The sequence below is a fragment of the Myxocyprinus asiaticus genome, chromosome 50 (assembly GCF_019703515.2).
Source record: "Myxocyprinus asiaticus isolate MX2 ecotype Aquarium Trade chromosome 50, UBuf_Myxa_2, whole genome shotgun sequence".
Classification (NCBI taxonomy): Eukaryota; Metazoa; Chordata; class Actinopteri; order Cypriniformes; family Catostomidae; genus Myxocyprinus; species Myxocyprinus asiaticus.
In genome coordinates this window covers 6,375,718-6,398,294 of record NC_059393.1, presented here as the reverse complement: position 1 = coordinate 6,398,294, position 22,577 = coordinate 6,375,718, and the positions used below count along the sequence as shown (strand labels likewise).

Below are 22,577 nucleotides of genomic sequence, written 5' to 3'. Positions count from 1 at the left end.
CTTGGTGAAGGACGAAAACGCTGTTACCTTGCGCGCGGAGATCGCCACCCTCCTACAGAAGGCTGGAATAGAACCTGTCCCTCTGGCCGAGATGAAGAAGGGGTTTTACAGCCCCTACTTCATCATACCAAAAAAAGGCGGTGGGTTGCGGCCAATCTTGGACCTGTGAGTACTGAACCGGGCTTTACACAGACTCCCGTACAAGATGCTGACACAAAAACACATTCTGGCGAGCGTCCGGCATCAAGATTTGTTCACGGCGGTAGACCTGAAGGACACGTACTTCCACGTATCCATTCTTCCTCGACACAGACCCTTCCTGCGGTTTGCATTCGAGGGTCGGGCGTATCAGTACAAGGTCCTCCCTTTCGGTCTGTCCTTGTCCCCTCACGTCTTCACGAAGGTCGCAGAGGCAGCTCTTGCCCCGTTAAGAGAGGTGGGCATTCGCATTCTCAACTATCTCGACAATTGGCTAATCCTAGCTCACTCTCGGAACATGTTGTGTGCACACAGGGACCTCGTGCACTTGCACCTCAGCCAATTAGGGCTTCGGGTCAACTGGGAAAAGAGCAAGCTCCTCCTGGTTCAGAGCATCTCTTTTCTCGGTTTGGAGTTGGACTCAGTCTCGTTGACAGCGCGCCTCACGAACGAGCGCGCACAGTCGGTGCTGACCTGTTTGAAGGCATTCAAACAGAAAACAGTGGTTCCACTGAAACTCTTTCAGAGGCTCCTGGGGTATATGGCATCCTCAGCGGTGGCCACCCCACTCGGGTTGATGCATATGAGTCCGCTTCAGCACTGGCTTCAGACTTGAGTCCCGAGATGGGCATGGCACCGCGGGACACATCGCGTGTTCATCACGCCTGTCTGTCACCGCCTCTTCAACCCTTGGATCGACCTCGGATTTCTACGGGCAGGTGTTCCCCTAGAGCAGGTCTCCAGGCACGTCATGGTCACGACAGATGCCTCCAAGACGGGCTGGGGCACGTTTAAAACGGGCACGCAGCTGCTGGCATAAGGACGGCCCGCGGCTGCGTTGGCACATCAACTGCCTCGAGTTGCTGGCAATTCTGCTCACCCTGCTGAGGTTCTGCCCATTGATCCAGGGCATGCACGTGTTAGTTTGGACAGACAACATGGCAATGGTAGCATATGTCAACCGTAAAGGTGGTCTGCACTCCCGTTGTATATCACAACTCGCCCGTTGTCTCCTCCACTGGAGTCAGCAGCACCTCAAGTCGCTGCGAGCCACTCATATCCCGGGCGACCTCAATACTGCAGTGGACACGCTGTCACGGCAGGTTACCCTCAGGGGAGAGTGGAGACTCCACCCTCAGGTAGTCCAGCTGATCTGGAGTCGATTCGGACAAGCACAGGTAGACCTGTTCACCTCCCAAGAATCCTCCCACTGCCCGCTATGGTACGCCCTGACCGAGGCACCTCTCGGTATAGACACGCTGGCACATAGCTGGCCCCCTGGACTGCGCAAATATGCCTTTCCCCCAGTGAGCCTACTTGCACAGACCCTGTGCAAGGTCAGGGAGGATGAGGAGCAGGTCATCCTGGTAACACCCTACTGGCCCACCCAAACATGGTTCTCGGACCTCATGTTCCTCGTGACAGCCCTCCCCCCACTCGGCGAATTCCCCTGAGGAAGGACCTTCTTTCTCTGGGATGGGGCACCATCTGGCACCTGCGACCAGACCTCTGGAATCTCCATGTCTGGCCCCTGGACAGGACGCGGAAGACCTAAGCAGTCTATCACCCACGGTGGTAGACACGATCACTCAGGCTAGGGCCCCCTCTACAAGGCGCCTGTATGCCTTTAAGTGGCGTCTGTTTGCTAAGTGGTGTTCTTCCTGACGGGAAGACCACCAGAGATGTGCAGTCAGATCAGTGCTTTCCTTCCTGCAGGAGAGGTTGGAAGGGCAGCTGTCCCCTTCCACCTTGAAGGTGTATGTAGCCGCTATAGCAGCACACCATGACACAGTGGATGGTAAGTCCTTAGGGAAGCACGACCTGATCATCAGGTTCCTGAGAGGCGCCAGGAGGCTGAACCCCTCCAGACCGCACCTTGTTCCCTCATGGGACCTCTCTGTAGTTCTTCAGGGTCTACAGAGAGCCCCCTTTGAGCCTTTGTAGTCAGCTGAGCTTAAGGCACTCTCCTTGAAGACTGCCCTCCTGACTGTTCTCACTTCCATCAAGAGGGTAGGAGAACTGTAAGCGTTCTCTGTCAGCAAAACGTGCCTGGAGTTCGATCCGGGCTACTCTCACGTGATCCTGAGATCCCGACCGGGCTATGTGCCCAAGGTTCCCATGACCCCTTTTAGGGACCAGGTGGTCAACCTGCGAGTGCTGCCCCAGGAGGAGGCAGACCCAGCCCTATCGTTGCTCTGTCCGATGCACGCTTTACGCATCTATTTGGATCGCACGCAGAGCTTTAGAATCTCTGAGCAGCTCTTCGTCTGCTTTGGCGGACAGTGGAAAGGAAGCACTGTCTCCAAGCAGAGGATCGCCCACTGGCTCATTGATGCCATAACTATGGCATATCACGCCCAGGACGTGCCGCCCCCGGTAGGGCTACAAGCCCATTCTACCTGGGGTATTGTGGCCTCCTGGGCCCTGGCCAGGGGTGCCTCTCTAACAGACATTTGCAGAGCAGTGGGCTGGGCAACACCCAACACCTTTGCGAGGTTCTACAACCTCCGGGTGGAACCGGTTTCGACCCGTGTAGTGGCACGCAATACAAGCATGTAAGTCCGGGACAGCCGGCCAGGTGTATATAGCGCCTTTCACCTCCTCTGAGCTGAAGACGTGCGCCATTAACTCCCAGTAGTGTTCACAAACTGTGTTCCCTGGTTGACTTCCTCCGAGCCCTGTGGCAGTCGAGTTTTTGGAGAGACTCGCTGCCGGCCCAGTACACGTGCTAACTAAAGTCCTGTACTGGGGTAGGTGCTCCGTATGTGGTGGTTCCCCGTAGGTAACCCCATGTGATGTATATCATCCGCTAACTCGTTTCCCTGTTGCAAACTGCGTCTTCCTTGGGCAGAGGCCCCTCTGCCCCAGTCTCCATGTTTGTAGTAACTCCTCCCCCATTGGGTAGGACCTACCCTGAGTCTTCTCCACATGACATACTTCCGACATAGCTCGGCAAGACCATGTGATGTATTTCCAATTAAATACCCCCCCTCTCTCTGGGCGAGGTGTGGTCTCCGCGGTCTCCTTGGGAGGGACACTCCCCAACTAGACCTGGTCGGCCCAGTCAGATAATCCCCCTTTTTTTTAGGGAGTAGAAAAAAAGAAGGGGAAAAGAGGCCACGACTGGGCTAGCCTGTCTCTATCTTTTGTGTAGTCAACTTGTCTCAAAGGGCCATTCATAACAGTGTTGGGGGAGGTTATGTGTCGGCCTGGTGCTCTGGCTATGAGGCACACAGTGGTCTGCCTGTCACACATTGCCAGTTCACGTAACACAGTTCAGCCAATTGCGGCATTTTGTATAGGGACCCCTAGTGTCACTACATCGACACAACGTTGAGTGAGTGACAGATAGGGAATGTCCTGGTTACTTGCGTAACCTCCGTTCCCTGATGGAGGGAACGAGACTTTGTGTCCCTCCTGCCACAACGCTGAACTACCCGCTGAAATGGCCGGACCTTGTCTCGTCTCCTCAGCATAAAACCTGAATGAGTGGTTGCACGCCAGCTCCTATTATACCCGTATGTCCGGGGGAGTGGCATGCAAATACCACTTGCCAATTTTCATTGCCCTTTTATCAAAGACCAGAGGTGTCTCAGGCTCCCAAGAGTGACCCCTAGTGTCACTACGTCAACACAACGTCTCGTTCCCTCCATCAGGGAACGGAGGTTATGCAAGTAACCAGGACATTTCCATTCTCGTGAAATCACGAGCGAAAGCTAATTCTCAGTTTATGCATTGGACCAAGAAAACACGTATTGAAATCGAACTGTCCACTCAACAACTGGACTAGAAACCCTAGTCATAAACTGATTTTGATCTTAAATAATAAGTGAAAGCTCTGATTATATCCACAAACAAATTCACTGGCAATCGATAACCTAACAACTGAGTTCTGGAAACACAAACAGTTAGATTCGAGTCTGTAATTGAACATGTGCCATTGGAACCCTTGATAAGAAAACTGTGTATGTCCACGTTTGCTGACAAAAGTCCAATTAAAATATTGAACAATTCACAAACAGATGTACAATGATAGAATTCTATTTATGGTGCTAAAGGTGACTAGTTTTTTTTTTGGGAAGATACATTCTTTTCATATATATATATATATATGTTGCTGTCAACCACAACATTGTAGGTCCCCCTCGTGCTGCCAAAACAGTGCCAACCCACTATTCTTGCTATTCTTCTCACCACAAATGTACAGAGTGGTTATCTAAGTTACTGTATACTTTGTCCATATGAACCAGTCTGGACATTCTCTGTTGACCTCTCTCATCAATAAGGCATTTCTATCCGCAGAACTGCCCCTCACTGGATGTCTTTTTTTGTTTTTGGCACCATGCTGAGTAAATTCTAGAAACTGTTGTGTGAGAAAATTCCAGGAGATCAGCAGTTACAGAAATACTCAAGCCAGCCCGTCTGGCACCAACAATCATCCATGCAATTATCTAATCAGCCAATCATGTGGCAGCAGCACAGTACATAACATCATTCAGATACGGGTCAGGATCTTCAATTAATGTTCACATCAACCATCAGAATGGGTAAATAATGTGATCTCAGTTATTTGGACCGTGGCATGATTGTTGGTGCCAGATGGGCTGGTTTGAGTATTTCTGTAACAGCTGATCTCCTGGGATTTTCACGCACAACAATTTCTAGAATTTACTCCGAATGGTGCCAAAAACAAAAAACATCCAGTAAGAATCAATTCCGCAGACAGAAACGACTTGTTGATGAGAGAGGTCAACAGAAAATGGCCAGACTGGTTCGAACTGACAAAGTCTATGGTAACTCAGATATGGTAGCTCTGTACAATTGTGGTGAGAAGAATATCATCTCAGAATGCTATTCTGAGATGCAGGTTAGCACTGTTTTGGCGGCACGAGAGGGACCTACACAATATTAGGCAGGTGGTTTTAATGTTGAGGCTGATCGGTGTATATACAGTATATGGCTAAAACATATAGCTTAAATGATACATTTTCCACTGAAGTAAGTTGTTAGATGACACGTGATTTGCGACAGATGTTTTCTTTAAAACAGTGTTTGAATGACTTTCTTTTGTTCTGATCATGTCACTTACATCAGTGTGGGTCATAAGCAAAGCATAACAATCTTACAATTTGACTTAAAGGGTCATGAAACACTAAACTACATTTTCTGAGATGTTACCAGATATGTATGTGTTACACATGATGAAGGACACAGCATCCATTCATTTTAATTTTGAGAGGATGTTTGCACTATTTTCATCTTCCTTGTTTAAAATCAACATTATGTCAACTTCACACAATGTGACGTTTCCCTGTACTATCATGCATTGTCGCATCATTAGTGTCTCATAATTATTAATGACACATCGTGGTCTTATCCTATGAGAATGCGCTGTCTCATGATTATTCATTAAGCCGCGTGACCAGCACTTCAAACTCTCAAGTGCCTCTAAAGGCTTTCAATCAATGGCAAACTGGTTTTACATGTTTGCGCAGCTAACAATGTGAGTGTTTCGAGATATGCGGTGAGATGCACTGTATCTGACTGGGGCTCCTTTGAGACAGAGTTTACATTGATTGCCCCAGACACAAACCATCCATCCATCCATCCATCCATCCTAAATGTAAGTGTGCTAACCTATCTAAGCACTTATATTTGTGAATCAACATCTCATAAGTTATTAAAGTGTAAAAATAAATAAAAATAACATTCACATATTTTCAGTACTGAGTACATGGCTTGCCATTTATTTGCGCATTAAATTACAGATATAAACTGACCAGTGTGATTCTGTGTACTGTATTGTGAGCTTACAAAACAGTGTATACTTTATTTGTGCATTCTGTTACGAGCAAATGTGAGAATCTTTGGTGCTGTAAACTGTATTATTGAAATAAAGCTGAGCGACAGGTTTAGACAGTTGTTGGGTTTACTTTCGCTTCTCCCCTCACTCCGCTGCTGATCGCGTCTACTTTGGCTGCATCTTTTGCAAATGTGGTGAGAACTCAGCTGTGCTGAAGCAGGGGGTGTTGTGACTCTTTAAACTACCTATTATGTTGCAGTCCCTTATAAAGTTATAAAATCCCATACAGCTTGACTTAATTAAAATCTTTTGATATAAAGTTATCAGTCATTGGTCAGCGACTTTGTTTCAATTACTCACCAAAGCAAATAATTTTTCACATTTGACGCTTGGCGAGTGTTAGTTTTGGTCCCTGGTTGTAAATCTTGACTCATAGATGGAAGCTATGGTGTGTTTAGAAAAATTAAAACAATTTGGCTTACAGATGGATTTTTTCAGTTTATTTAGAAGTGTCCAAGATAACACATCCATGCATGGCAATAGTCACAGTGTAATGTATTACAGAATAGCGGCACATGTTTAGTTCATATATTGAAATGTTTATGTTGCACTTTAAGAACAAATCCTAATGAGATCACATTGGCAATGTACATTGTACTTAGCAACTTCAGGACTGAAATTTCAGTGCAGTCAGAATTGTCAGGTTTGTTGGCTCAAGAGGAACAAACTCTACCACTTTCTAAGGAGAAAGTAAGACAAGTGTCAAATTAAAATGATGAACTTTCTCTGGGGATGACACTAATTGTGGAATTGATTCATTTGAAACAGTTAACTTTTTCAATTGCTGTCCACTTATTCTGTTTCTTAAAAACAATCCAGGTGAGTGACACTAAATCTTATGGGTTCCCAAGTGAGACAAATGTCAACAAATATTGATCAACTTCAAGAGGACACCTCTGGGGTAAAGAAAAAAGCATGTAATTTAGCAACAATTAAGATTTGACAGAGCTGAAGGCCACATGCATTTATCATCTGAAATTCCAGGATCTTCGAGATTCTGCAGCTGTGAGAAGGCAAAAATCTGCAAAACTAGGATATTCTTTGACATTTGAGATACAAAAAATCATACTCTAGTGTGCTTCAGGGATAGAAAACATGTCAGAGCTGCTCATGTTGACATGGTTTGGAATATGTGGAAGTGGGGGCATGGTCAAGAGTCCGTCCGGAGAGAGAGAAAGCGGTAAGGACGCTTGCACCTGAGCTAGATTATGTTTAACACCTGTCTCTAATTCCAGTGAGCATGGGGAGAGCGGCATATAAGCAGCCATGCCACCAGCAGAGAGGGAGAGAGAGTCTGGCATAAGGAAGGCCATGGTGCTCCTGAAGCTGAAGCTGTTACGTTTGATCTATTATGTTTGTGAAGCTGATGTGCTTAAGTTATTACGTGCCTGTGAAGCTGATGTGTTTAAGTGACTATGTGCCTGTGAAGCTGATGAGTTTGTGAAGTTGTAAAGCATTGAAGTGGCCGATTAAAAGTCCTACCTGAGCCTGGAAAAACTTGCTTCCCTGTGTTCTCCTTCCCTACTGCTGTGAAGCTGTTCTACACTGGTGTCAAAACCCGGGACCTGAAGTACGCCCCATGGAGTCCTCGCAGTTGGCCGAGATCCTCAAGTCCCTCACCGGCCTACCCCAGTCACACCAACAATCTGCTTGAGCTACGTCAAGACCAGGACCGCCGGTTCTTTGAGATCCTCAGAGCTCAGGCAGAGGACCTGTGAGGGCATGCGATTCGGAGCCTCCTCAGCCAGTAGAGGGCCCCGGCTGCGTCTCTGGACAGCCACAGCCCCCTGCCCCCGCCCATGCTTCTGAAGATGGTGGCGGAGGACGACCCGGAAGCCTTCCTCGACTTGTTTGAACGCACCGCTGAGATCTGGAGCTGGCCGCGTGATCAGTGGGTGGCCAGGCTCCTCCCGTTGCTGTCCGGGGAAGCCCAGCTAACTGCCAGCGGTGAACCTCCTGGCCTATGAGGACCTAAAGAAGTCAATCCTGCAGCGGGTTGGCCGCAGTCCAGAGCAGTACCGCCAGCTCTTCCGATCCATGAAGCTGGAGAAGACCAGCCACCCGTTTGCCTTCACCCAACGGCTCCGAGATGCCTGCCGGAAATGGCTGCTGGCAGGGGATCGCAACATCATGGGAGTGGTCGATCAGGTGGTGCTGGAGCAGCTGATACATTGACTGCCATAAGGAACGGCGGAGTGGGTCCAGTGCCACCGCCCGACATTGCTGGAGGAAGCTATCCGACTGGCAGAGGACCACATGGCATCGTAACCAGGGCATAAAAGCCTTCCCCCTCCCCTCTTCCCTCCCACTCTGCTCTCTCTCCAGAACCCGTTCCTGCCCCTCAGAGATGAGGAGTCCCGAAACCGAGGCAAGTTTCCCGTGCGTGGGGGTCGGTACCCCCAACATCTACAGTGCCCCACCGCTCTCCCCCTCAGGTGGAGGCGCCCGCCGATGCAGGTGTGGGCGTAGTGTCTGGGCCAGCCTATTGGAGTTGTGGAGATCCAGGACACTTACGGGATCAGTGCCCTGTGATGGAGCTGGGGACGGTGGTCCGGATCCCCGACACTCCGCAGGCTGCCCCCGACTGGGCCGGAGCATACCGGATACCAGTAAGTGTGAAGTGGGGTACTCACCAAGCATTGGTGGACACAGGTGGTAATCAAACCACTATCCACCAATGCTTGGTTCAACACGAGGCTTTGGGCACAGCTAAAACGTTGAGAGTGAAGTGTGTGCATGGGGATATTCACAACTACCCTGTGGTGACCCTTGTGATTAAATTTCGGGGAACAAAACCTAGAGTGGAGGCCACGGTTAGTTCCCGCCTCACCCATCCGCTGATTTTGTTGACTAAATGTATTAAAGGGAATATGCACAGATGGGTCCTGAACTAAAGCGATGAGATGTGAAATGTGCGATGCTCTGGCAGGGGAGGCGGAGCCAGGGCTGTCTTCGTCTGCTCCACGTCAGGATGACATAAGGGGGGGAGAGGCTACAGCCCCTCCCATCCTCAGAGGATGTCCCGAAGGGGATTTCCCTTTGGATCAGTCACGAGACGAAACCCTCAAGCACGCCTTCGACCAAGTGAGAGTGATCGATGGTCAACAACTCCAGCTGAATGTCGCACTTTCATATCCCTATTTCGCAATTATAAATGAGCGGTTGTATAGAGTGACACAGGACACTCAAACAAAGGAAGATACAACCCAGCTCTTAATACCGCGGAGCCGCCTGGAGATGGTGTTCCAGGCGGCTCATTATAATCCCATGGTGGGTCATCTAGGGGAAAGGAAAACACTAAACAGTCTAACAGCCCGTTTTTATTGGCCGGGCATTGGTGGCGATGTCCGCAGGTGGTGTGCAGCTTGCAGCTTGCAGTGATGAATCCGACGGCCACCCCAAAAGCACCATTGCACCCCCTTCCGTTGATCGAGGTCCCCTTCGAGAGAATTGGCATGGACCTTGTCGGGCCATTAGAATGGTCAGCATGTGGACATCGCTTTGTATTGGTCCTAGTGGACTATGCAACATGATATCCGGAAGCAGTGCCCCTGCGCAACATCTCAGCATGTAGTGTTGCAGAGGCACTCTTCAAAATAATCTCCTGGGTGGGGATTCCAAAAGAAATCCTCACCGATCAGAACACAACCTTTATATCACGGACACTACGCAAGCTATCCGAATTATTGCGCATTAAATCAATCCGCACCAGTGTTTACCATACACAAACAGATGGCCTTGTGGAGCGATTTAATAAAACCCTTAAAAATATGTTCCATAAGTTCGTGCATGAGGATGCTAGAAATTGGGACAAATGGCTTGATCCCCTGTTATTTGCAGTATGAGAGGTCCCGCAAGCCTCCGCGGGGTTTTCCCCATTCGAGCTGCTGTATGGGCAGTGCCTGCGCGGCATGCTTGATGTCATACGCGAAGCCTGGGAGGAGGGACCTTCAAATAGTAAGAATGAAATTCAGTACGTTCTGATCTTAGAGCAAATCTCCACACCTTGGGGCAACTAACACAGGAGAATTTGCTCCAAGCTCAAGAACGACAGCCACTATGACAACTCGGCTGCTGGAATTTGCACCGGGAGATAAGGTACTCGTATTACTCCCCACATCGAGCTCCAAATTACTCGCCAATTGGCAAGGACACTTTGAGGTCACACAACGAGTGGGGGATCTCGATTATGAGGTAAACCTCAACCTCCTGAAATTGTGGAGGGAGGCGGTCCCTGTGACGTTGGCTACGGTAGTTCCGGAGAGGGCGGAGCTCGGGCCGGAGATGAATACAAAAGAAAATAATTTCACCCCGGTCACTAGCGGAGACCACCTCTCAACGTATCAACTCGCAGAAGTTACCAAGTTGCAAAAGGAGTTCGCAGACATGTTTTCCCCTCTACCAGGTCATACGAAACTCATCCAGCACCACATCGAGACAGAGCCAGGGGTGGTGGTACGTAGCTGTCCCTACCGATTGCCCGAGCACAAAAAGAAAATTGTCTGGGAATAATTGGATGCAATGCTCAATGTGGGGGTAATAGAGGAATCCTACAGTGATTGGTCCAGCCCGGTTGTTCTAGTTCCTAAGAGCGACGGTTCTGTATGGTACTGTGTGGATTATAGAAATTCAATGCGGTGTCTAAATTTGACGCATACCCAATGCTTCGCATTGATGAGTTGCTTGATCGGTTGGGCACTGCTCGATTTTATTCAACACTGGATTTGACAAAGGGTTATTGGCAGATCCCCTTGACACCAATTTCTCATGAAAAAACATCCTTCTCCACACAGTTTGGATTACACCAATTTGTTGCTCTTCCATTCGGTTTGTTTGGAGCCCTGGCTACATTTCAGCATCTCATGGACCTAATCCTCAGACCGCATTCGGCTTTCGTCGCTGCCTACTTAGATGACATCATCATTAACAGTAATGATTGGCAGCAGCACATGCAGCATCTGAGGGCGGTTCTGAGATCGCTGTGATGAGTGGGACTCACAGCAAACCCCAAGAAGTGCGCAATTGGGCGGGTGTAGGTACGGTATCTGGGATTCCACTTGGGCCATGGGAAGGTGCATCCCGAAATTGACAAGACTGTGTCGATTGCGACCTGCCCGAGGCCCAAGATCAAAAAGGGGGTGAGACAGTTCCTGGGGCTGGCTGGCTATTATAGGAGATGCGTGCCTAATTATTCGGATGTCACAGCCTGCTGACTGATCTCACTAAAAAGGGAGCTCCAAACCCGGTCCAGTGGATGGAGCAGTGTCAACAGGCATGGAGCTGTACTCTCGCAGGTGGTGGAGGTGGATGAGTACATTAGACACAAACTCTCGCTGAGGGAGACTAAGTACAGCACCGTAGAAAAGGTGTGTCTCGCCATAAAGTGGGCGGTCCTCACTCTCCGGTACTACCTGTTGCGGCGGGCCTTCACCCTCTGCTCGGATCACGCCCCGCTCCAATGGCTCCACCGCATGAAAGATACCAACGCACGGATCACCTGTTGGTATTTGGCTCTTCAGCCATTCAAGTTCAAGGTGGTCCACAGACCAGGAGTGCAGATGGTTGTTGCCGACTTCCTTTCCAGAAATGGGGGGGGGGAAGTGGTAGACAGGCCGGATGTCTCCCCGGCCTGAGTTGGGCAGTGGAGATATGTGGCAGCGGTGGCGTGTTCAAGCATCCGCCTGGAGAGGGATAAAGCGGTAAGTGCACTTGCACCTAAACTAGATTATGTTTAACACCCGTCTCTAATTCCAGTCAGCATGGGGAGAGCGGCATATAAGCAGCCATGCCACCAGCAGAGAGGGAGAGAGAGTCTGGCATAAGGAAGGCCACGGTGCTCCTGAAGCTGAAGCTGTTACATTTGATCTGTTATGTTTGTGAAGCTGATGTTCTTAAGTTCTTACGTGCCTGTGAAGCTGATGTGTTTAAGTGACTACGTGCCTGTGAAACTGATGAGTTTGTGAAGTTGTAAAGCATTGAAGTGGCTGATTAGAAGTCCTACCTGAGCCTGGAAAAACTTGCTTCCCTGTGTTCTCCTTCCCTACTGCTGTGAAGCTGTTCTACAGTATAATAATTAATTTCTTGGAAATTCACTGTGTAGGAAGGGTTCATTTTATCATCTGCGCCTTGCAGAGATGTAAACAACATCATGAATGTTCACATTCAAATGTGTTTAGTCTAAATTAAGCCCATTAATTAATACGTTGTTGTACTTGTATTGATCTTGGATAATTTTATTCTGCTTTTAATATTACGTATTACCTCACAGATGTTTAATTCTCATCTTGATCTGAATACTTTGTCACAATTCATGATGCCAGAAGTGATGATACTGTAGCACCAACTCTCAAATGTACAATAAAGCTCATTCTGATTCTGATTCTGATTCTGATAGCAAACGTACATCTCCGAAATGTCTGCTTTAGATCAAATTAACAGCTGCTAAACATCTTTTAAAAGATCAGATTTACAAACTATCTAAATTATAAATGTCTCAAAGACATCTGCCGAATGTCTTATTGACACCCATTGGAATACGCTTTATAGACGTATTACAGATGAGCAAACATCGTAAAAAATACATCTTCCAGATGTAAACACACACATCAAATAAACGTCTGAGTGATGTATGTGTGCTTTCAGGGTAATTACTGAATGAAAATATATTTATGGTCGAAATCGTTCGCGTTTTGTCCACCATCTTGGACTAACTTTTTCACTGAGCTTATCGCAATGTATTCTGGATTGCTTTCTCTGCAAAGGATACATGCATTGCTGGCATAAGTCATGTTACGGGTAGGAAAGCACACAGGAATCACACATAGAATGCACTGGTGCAGTGAATATACAGTAGTTGGCAGTCCAAAACTTTGAAACCTTCACTGTACAGACACAATTTACATAAAAATGTTTTTTGGACTTCTTAAAGAATGAAACAAAGTGAGTTTGATGAGTTTGTAGGTTAATATATTGAAGAAGAAAAAACTAACAGACATAAAAAAGGTGCAGCTGCATGCACAAAGTGAAAGATTAAAAAGGGCAATGTTTATTATGCAAGGCAAACTTGTTACTGAAACATTTGCTAAACACAACATATCTTCTAGCCAGTAATGACAAGTCAATATTGTATAAAAATATACAGTATGTCCCTTGATAACGATTTGGGTCAAATTTAAAGGAATTAAATGTAAAACTGACGTGAGTGGCACTCAGTGGCACGGATAAATATCCAGCTGCCTCTGAAGTTGTAGCTGGGCACTGAAGATGAACACTGCGCAGCTGCACAGATGTGCGTGCTTTCATAGACAACAATAGTTTCGATTTTTAGGATGCTGTGTCACATCCGGTGTGCGACCCCCTTAGAAATTTGGCCAAATAAAGTATCTTTTTTTTTTTTTTTTAATTAACATTTTTATTGATTCATAGACATCTCACAAAGAAGAAAAAAACACAACATATATATATATATATATATATATATATATATACATATATATATATATATATATTACACATTTAACATTTAACCCCAACAAATATGGGTTGTGTCTCCATCTTCTGATTGGAATCGCCAGCAGGTGGGTGTGTCTTTAAGACCAAGCCTATACAATCTAGAGGGGGTCCAGTAGAATCTATGTAAAATCTTAAAATGCATAAGGCGCACCCTTGCATCTCTAGATGCAGACTTGACATTTTTTAGAATCCTAGCCCACACTCCCTCCTCCAAAACCAAGTTTAAATCTGTCTCCCATAGTCTGTTGATAGAAGTTAAAGCTCTGATCCCCAGACTCTGAATTAGCAGGGAGTAATACACTGATGCCTCATGACCTTTTCCAAAAGCAGCAATCACCTCTCCCAGAGTATCTGCCACTTTAGGGGGGAGTGTGCTACTCACAAAAACAATACAGAGCAGGTGGCGCAGCTGTAAATACCTATAGAACTGAGATCTAGGAATCTCAAAATGTTGAAACAAATTTTCAAAAGATTTCAACAATCCACTCTGACCAGCAGAAAGGGGACCTATTAATACATAATTTAGGGTTCAGCCATATGCTTGAGGCAATATTTAAATAAATGTCAGAATTAAACACTCTGGACACTTTCGTCCATACCGAGTGTAAATGTGAGATAACAGGGTGTAACTTAACTTCTCTGATAAGTTTGATAGAAAGGCTTTGCAATGGCGAAATAGGGGCAAGAACTTCCTGTTCAATACAAAACCAGGGAGGGGCTCTCTCAGGTGGAAGCGACCATTTGGCTCAAATGTCTGAGACAGAATGCATAATAATAAAACAAAATCTTGGGTAGGCCTAGCCCACCTTTGTCAATCGGCCTTATTATAATGTAATCTGGGACAATTACCATTCCAAATGAAGGACTTCGCTATGCTATCAAATTGCTTGAAATAAGAGACGGGGACATTTACAGGGAGAGATTGTAACAAGTAGTTACATTTTGGAATACAATTCATTTTATTAACATTAACCTTCCCAATTATAGATAAATGTAATGAAGCCCACCTGCCCACATCACTCAAACCTTTTTTATTAAGGGGTCAAAATTAACTCTAACTAAATCAGACAAATTTTCTGGGAATAAAATGCCCAAATAATTAATGCCCTGTTTGGGCCACTGGAAATTGCACAGCTGGAAAGCCGTTACTGGGCAGTATGCTATCAGAGCCAAATATTTGGATTTATACCAATTGACTCTGTATCCTGAGGAATTAATAATTCTGTGTAGGCAAGGCATAGATCTAATGGGGTCGATGACGAATAATAAAATATCATCAGCCTAAAGCAAAAGCTTATGCGCCATACCTCCAGTCACGACCCCTGGAAAAACATGTTCCTTTCTTATCGCGGCTGCTAATGGTTCCAGGGCAAGACAGAACAATAATGGGGAAAGAGGGCAACCCTGCCGGGTGCCACTATCCAGAGTAAAATAATCTGAAATTAATCCATTTGTCTGTACCGCCGCTACTGGGTGTCTATAAAATAACTTAATCCATCCAATAAAAGTATTCCCGAACCTGTATATTTCCAAAATCTTAAAAAGATAATCCCATTCTACCATATCAAATGCCTTTTCAGCATCAAGAGTCTGATCATTCACCTCTGACCACATAATATTGATGAGACGCCTAATGTTATCAGAAGAGCTGCGGCCCCAAATAAACCCCATCTGATCTATATGCATAAGAGATGTCATAACTTTACTTAATTGGTTAACCAGAATTTTTGACAATATTTTAACATCTAGCTGGATCAGGGAAATTGGACGCTAACTCTTATTCGCTTGGATCTTTGTCCTTTTTGAGAATCAGACTGATCTGTGCTTGTGTCATGGTTGGCGGAAGCTTTCCATTCTTTAATGATTCTATATAAACCCTGGTGCCTTGCCTGTAGGCAAGGCCTTAATTACCTCGCCAAGCTTCTCCAAGGTTATCTCAGAATCAAGATAATTTTTTTGCTCATTTGTCAATTTAGGGAGTTCTAATGGTTTCACAAAGTTTCTAATGTCTTCATCAGTAGACGAAGACGTGGAACTATAAAGATCTAAAATAGAATTCTTCAAAAGCATTATTAATATCAATGGCTGAAGTAAATATTTCACCACCAGCAGATTTCACTGAGGGAATGATAGAAAAAGACTCTCTCTGCTTTATATATCTAGCCAAAAGCTTCCCTGCTGTGTCTCCCCGACTCAAAATATGACTGCCTTGCCCTGAATAGCCAAAACTCCACCTTCCGTAACAAAATAGTATTATATTTGTATTTCAATTGGGTCAATTCTCTGAGGCCATTGGATGACATTTGGCGCTTCGGCTCTGCCTCGGCACTTTTACTATTCCCTTCCAACTCCACGGGTTCATGTGCTTTGGATGTTTTGATGAACGAGGCATACTGTATGATCCGACCACTAAGAACCACCTTAAGTGCCTCCCAAGCCACGCCCACAGAGGATACTGAGGACCAGTTGGTCTCCATATAAACATTAATTTCAGCCTTAAACATTTGTTGGAATTCAGGATTTTGCAAAAGGGATACATTAAAGAGCCAACTATATGATTTATTTTTCTCTGTATGTGGCAACACCTCTAAACTCACCAGGGCATGATCCGAGACTAAAATGTTTCCAATTGAACAATCAACAACAGATCAAATGAGGGACTTAGATATAAAAAAAAAAAAAAAAAACTATTCTAGTCTTATGGACTGATGAAACAAATGTATAGTCCCTACCAGATGGGTTCAAAAGTCTCCAAATATCTTTTAGACCAAGATTTTTCACATCCTGTGAAGTGTCACTGTTGCTCTAGGGGGCTTGCACACTTTTGCTTCACTATTATCAAGGACTGAGTCCATCAAAAGATTAAAGTCTCCTCCCAATATTATATCATGAGGGGTGCCAGCGGCTTGCAACATCCCTTCAAGATCTATAAAAAAGCCCTGATCATCAGCATTAGGTGCGTACATATTAGCCAATATCAACCTTTGCCACTGAATTTCTGCTAAAACAATAATGACTCTTCCTAATTTATCTTTAATCTGTTTGAGACATTTGAACTGTAGATGCTTACTTATCAATGTAATGACTCCCCTGCTCTTACTTGAGCCAGCACCAAAGAAAACATGTCCACAACATATCTTCCCAAAATTTTCAGCTTCCTGCAGGGAAAGATGCATTTCTTGAAGAAACACTATATCATATTTTTTACGTTTAAGAAAAGAAATAACCTTCCTTCTTTTCATGCGGTGCCCCAACCCATTCACATTCCACATGGAGAGAGGCAATCCACTCATATTAACATTTGACATTTTGACATATTAGAAAAAATAGATTGTGTGTCAAAAATAAAATTATAACGACGACATTCCAACATTAGTGCAACAATCAAACCCCGAACTTCCCCCCGAACAAAAAACACAGAAAAAAGACAAACGTGCGCATTGTGCCCCATGCACGACAGCACCAACCGGCGTCCATCCCTCTAAACTCAAACAGTCCATGTATGCCTACGACAGTCCCTGCGACAACTTTGCCGTTGGATTGCTCAAGTCCGAGACAGAATTACACAACAGAAAATAATCTATATAACAAACTCCAGCCAATAGTAGGCGTAAGCACAAAGAACATGCAGATTCATCCACAAACGGTCCCGAAGGAGTGCTATCCCACAAAACAAACTCCAGCCGCTAGGCGGAAAAGCACAAAAAGAAACAAAGAAGGCGCTCAGTTTCCTTGGACAGTCAAGTGAATGTTCAGTGAGTCAGGCTCACTCGGCTGCAGAGAAAGTATCACACAATGACCTACTCACTCCATTGACTGGGGCATGTAAATACTTTGCAGCCATCCTTAGCATCTATTCTCAATTTGGCCGGGAACATCAGTGCAAAAGTGACCTTATGTTGATGTAAGAGTTTCTTGCATTCCTTGAATCGATCACATTTCTCTCTTGTCGAATTCTCAAAGTCTGGGAACAAGAAAATGCTGTGGTTCAACCAAGAAAGCCTTCCTTTACTCCTCGCCTCGTGTAACACTAGAACTTTATAGGATGATCTCAGAAATTTGGCCAGAATTGACGGGGCCTGTCTCCCTCAGCGGATCTCAGAATCGGAACTCTGTAAGCTCACTCGATTTCCAGCTTATGGCTTGTTATATCGAGCAGACTCGGGAAGAGCTCGCCTAGGAATTTCACCATATCTCAGCCTTCTTCGTTCTCCGGAATTCCAACAATTCGGACGTTGTTTCGCCGGTTATGATTCTCAATGTCTTCCAACTTTTCCCAAACACACTCCAAGTCTGTCTTGGTCACTAGCATGTTAGCAGCTAATTCCCTCTCCGATGACTCCAGATAATCGATCTGTTTCTCAACATCTGACATGCTTGTAACCATCTCAGTGAATTTCGTCTCCATGGCAGTGATCGATCGACGTATTACAGCAAGATCCTTGAAGTCAACAATGACCTTCTTCAGCATTGTCGTCATGCTCGATAGTTGATGCTGAATCTCTTCCACTGCACCGTCCAAATTCAGTCCCTAGTCTGCGGCCCTGTCAGTGGCTTCAGCTTGAGTACGTAAGTGTCTTTTAATGTCTCCAGAGCCTGAGGATTTTGAATTCTTTGACATAATGTCTGCCTAGAATAGTCAACAATCTAAATGTATTGAATCTCACCGGTTTATGATATAAAAAGTATTAAAACTAGCAAAGTGCGCAGAGCTCGCCGTTCACACGTCTGACCCTCGCATGGCACCATGTGACTCCACTCCAAATAAAGTATCTTAGAAGTTGGCTGCTACCTACATTTTGGAACACCTTCATGTTAGAAGCACATCTATGGTGCCATAAAATGCTGTCTTGGTAGCTAACTAGGAGCTAATGGAACAAATTTAAATTTAATTTAGAACAAACTATGATCATTAACTCAAAAGCAATGAAATTGTATGAACATATTGCAATTCAGAGACATTACTTAATTAATAACTCTCAAATCTCAAGAGCTTCTGTTGTGCTTCAGGTCTGTAAGCCACACTGCTGATGAAAACATTGTTGATGACACTCTTGTTGATGGATCAAAGGTTCTGACCTGATTCCTTTGAGTCTCGACCACTGAAAGTGATCATTTTCATAGCTGCAATTTGAATATTAACCTGCTAAGCCTTCAAAGGAACATCAAAACATAAAGGAAAATGATAGACATTCAAATAGCCCAATTCCATTCTGTCTGTTCTCAGAGCTGATCTAAAATGCTCAGAAAAGTGCAAACAGCAGGATTCCAAACTTGAATAAAAGTAATTTTCTTAACTGACCTCAGGTTATTTCATAGGAGAAATCTTAACATCTCTGCATTCCAAAAGACCTCCAAAACAAATTATTGGTTAAAACTGCCATGGAATTAATATTTTTGCTAAGGCAAACATGAGTATTTTTCACCCAAAACACCCTGGCAACCACAAAGAAATTAGCTAACAACCACTAGAAACACTGTAGTAACCTCAAAGCAATGTGCAAACTACTCAGAACACCTTAGCAAACTTAAAGCAACACCCTGCACCTAAGAAAGCCCCAGAAACAATTTAATAAGCACATGACAATGAGCTAACTACTCAGGCAACTTTGAACTCTAAATAAGAGTTTGTGTTCTATTACACCCCTGCAACCTTCAGATAACTAGATTTTCTAAACCACAAAGAGCTTTTTTTGCTAAACAAACGGTCATATAATATGAATCCAACGGTTTCTCCTTGCCTGCCCTCATTTCAGGCTCTGATGTGTTTATTTGAGCAAGACCATTTGACTGCTCTAACTACTCAAAACCAAAGTACAACCTCTGCAGGATCTTGTGCAATTTTAATGAGCTATCAAACAACATATGATGTCACTTCTCTGCAATATTAATGTCAGGTTAGCCCTTGGGATGTCCTGAGTTTTTTGGGAGGCATTATTTCTTTAACCATCCACAATGGTTAAAAATATAGTCATCTGGCAGAGTTTTTGTAAATACTATGGGTTAACTCACTGTCAGTCAAGTCAGCAGTGACATATAGCTTTATCAAAACTACATCTATTTCGATATGGTTGTGATAATAAATATACATTGGTAGAAATTCCATCCAATGGCAGATGGGGGGAGTTTTCGGGAAACCTGTTTGAAAACAGGTTTCTGTCATTATTATTATTATTATTATTATTTCAGAACATTGGCAGTTTTTAGATGGAGGGGCCTGAAGTCTTTGATAGACTTTAGCACCTTTAATACAAGGCTGAATAAGAGGTATACTTAGAATCATACATGTTCATACATGATTAAACATTTAAACAGCTGGCCATTTCTTTCATGAAGGTTTGTACAGTCCACAGTGCTGCTAGTGTCCTTAATTCCTTCTATGGAACAATGAAAGTGCTCCAACCCATAACTATGACAACCAGGAATATGTCACCCCAGGAGCATTCAACAAGCGTGTTTTTCAAAATGTTCTCAGGTGCACCTTCTCCTCTAGTTAACTAAAGTTCAGTGAGCACATTTAATCCCCCATCAGACATTTCTGCAACAATTCAAGCATGTTCACTTCTCCCTGTGGAACTACTGATAGCGTTTTGAGAAAGCAACCTGAGAGACACTGGGTCTTGTTGCACGGAAACGTGTTCTCATAATCAATGGTCTGTTCCTGGCTTCCTTCTCAGTTACTAACAGTATCTTCTGAATACATTATTGAAGTTAAAATGCTGTTCAGTATACTAGTCGTGGTTAATTTTTGTGCCTTTTGCAATTTATTATGCACATGGTGTGTTCGTTTTTGTAATTTCTGCTTTATTAATTGTATTTGCAACTTTATTTTTTTCACATTTGTGACTTATTTTATCATTGTGTTAATTTATTTGTGCTGTTTATTACATTTTACAATTGCGACAATAGGGGGCCTTCAAAAAGGCTTGAACTGTTTTTATGGATATGATTATTTGTCAGGAAAGTTGTTCCAGGAATACCATACTATGTTTTCTTTGGTCAGATTGATCACACTGTGAATTCGGCAACAGTAGGTTGAAAGTTCTGCTGTTGAAATCAGTCTGTGCTTACCGAAATTCTAACCACTGTCCCCAGTGGCCAGAGCTGGAAGTGTTGTCTACCAGTTGAAATGTCAAAATGGTGGTTCCAAAAGAAAGTTGTAATTTTAGTTGTTAATTATGTTATACAGTCAACATGAATGCATATTTAATTAACTGTAACCCTAACCTCAACTCTAATGGTCCTTTCCAGTCAATTTGGAAACTCAGAATTTCCCTCCAATAAAACATATTCCTGGATAAAAATACTGTTGGTTCCAGAACAAAGATCCTGTCAAACAATCATAGCCCTAACCCTACATCTAAAATCAGACAGAATTGATATGTTAATAAGAATATTGTTCAAGTGCCTAACCCCAGCTCTAATGCTGGAATTTCCAAATTCCTACTTAGAAAAGTGCAACAGAACACCATTTTAAGTTGGACTTCCACTTCAAGGGTGAAAACATTTATATGGAAACCCACAACTACAATTTAGCATAGATGCAGTTGTAAGACAAACAATTTTGTTTGGCCCTCAATCTTACTTCATTTGTCCATTTTAAGTGCAACAATTGGTACATTATCTGCACAACTTATTGCTTACTTAATCTCCTAAACTACTTGATTTCAGAAAGAAGAAGAAAAAAAACACCTGCAAAAAGTGTCCTTTAGCAAACAAAACCCAAAAGAAAAATGAACAAGTATTCTGATAAAGTGTGAACTAATGCTAATATGAGCATTCTACAGCACTGACAGTCAGTAGAGATATATTCCACCTCACTGCTAAATCTGACACTGGGCCCAATTAGCAGAATTTGCTGAGCTCGAAAAGCCTGTGAAGTTGAGTAAATCTGGAGATAATACATATGTGAGCTACTACATATTCAAGATCACTACCCACAGATGTCTATTTGACAGTTTTTTGTTTATTTTTTTATTTTTTATTTTTATTTATTTTTAGCATACAATGTTTTCCATAACTATAGCAGTTTTTGTATGTATATGTAGTGTATACTGTAGTTATACACCACTAAATTATGGAGAAAAAAAAATGTACATGCCGTTCATGGGGCAACACAAGTTCGAATCTGGCATATGTCATTTTTCCTTAAAACTTTTCTTACATAAACCATTGCATCAAATTGAATGTGCCAATTTATGCATGATCGTTTTTATAAACTATTTGCACAGAAATTTGTTCTGCTTGTGTTTCTTGGCTGAAGCAAGCAGTCCCTATCAATAAAACAGCAAAATATTAAGAAAATTAAGCACAATTGTTGTTGTCAATATATTGACCTCTGTGCCAAAGTCTCCTCAGAAAGACTGAAAGCAAATCATGGCAAAGTCTTTCCTTCAAGCACCTACAGCACTTATATATGTATATAAACAATATACAGTTAATTATAAAATAATTACATGATACATTTAGCCAAAACATCACAGGGTGATTGGCCTCCCCTAACAGTAGTTAAAGTCAATAAGAAATGGCATTCACTACCTATTTTACTTCAATAATGCAACATTTTCGAGTGAAACCTCAAATTTCCATGGGTGAAAAGTGGGCATTCCATTTCAGAAAGGTGCCAGGTGGTTGGCAGAGAGGTGTTGACAAGTAAGAGGGCTTGGTGGTGTCAAACAAAAATTCATTTTAAAGGCCAATCAAGTTATTACATGGTGATTACAAGATATTACTTGTCAAGTTTGCTTATATTTTTCCTTTAAGAAACGTCTGTATAACAATTCTGAGTTTACTGGGTTGACATACCATAGGTCCCATTAAGCCACCCCAATTAAAGTACCCTTCATGTCAGGTTACACCTTACAATCTACTTTGAGCCCTAAAAGGTACAAGTCAAGTTTCAGGAATTGGCTTTCATCACTAATGAGGAAGACGGCCAGAATGAATCTCCTTTCCTTGGAGTGTGTGTGTATATATATATATATATATATATATATATATATAT

The 22,577-nt window shown here is 43.8% G+C and overlaps 1 protein-coding gene across 3 annotated transcripts in view; it reads right to left on the bottom strand.

Moving 5' to 3' along the window:
* LOC127438682 (metabotropic glutamate receptor 7-like) overlaps nt 1–22,577 on the bottom strand; it is a 369,836-nt gene that overhangs the window by 228,467 nt on the left and 118,792 nt on the right. The window lies entirely within an intron of this gene.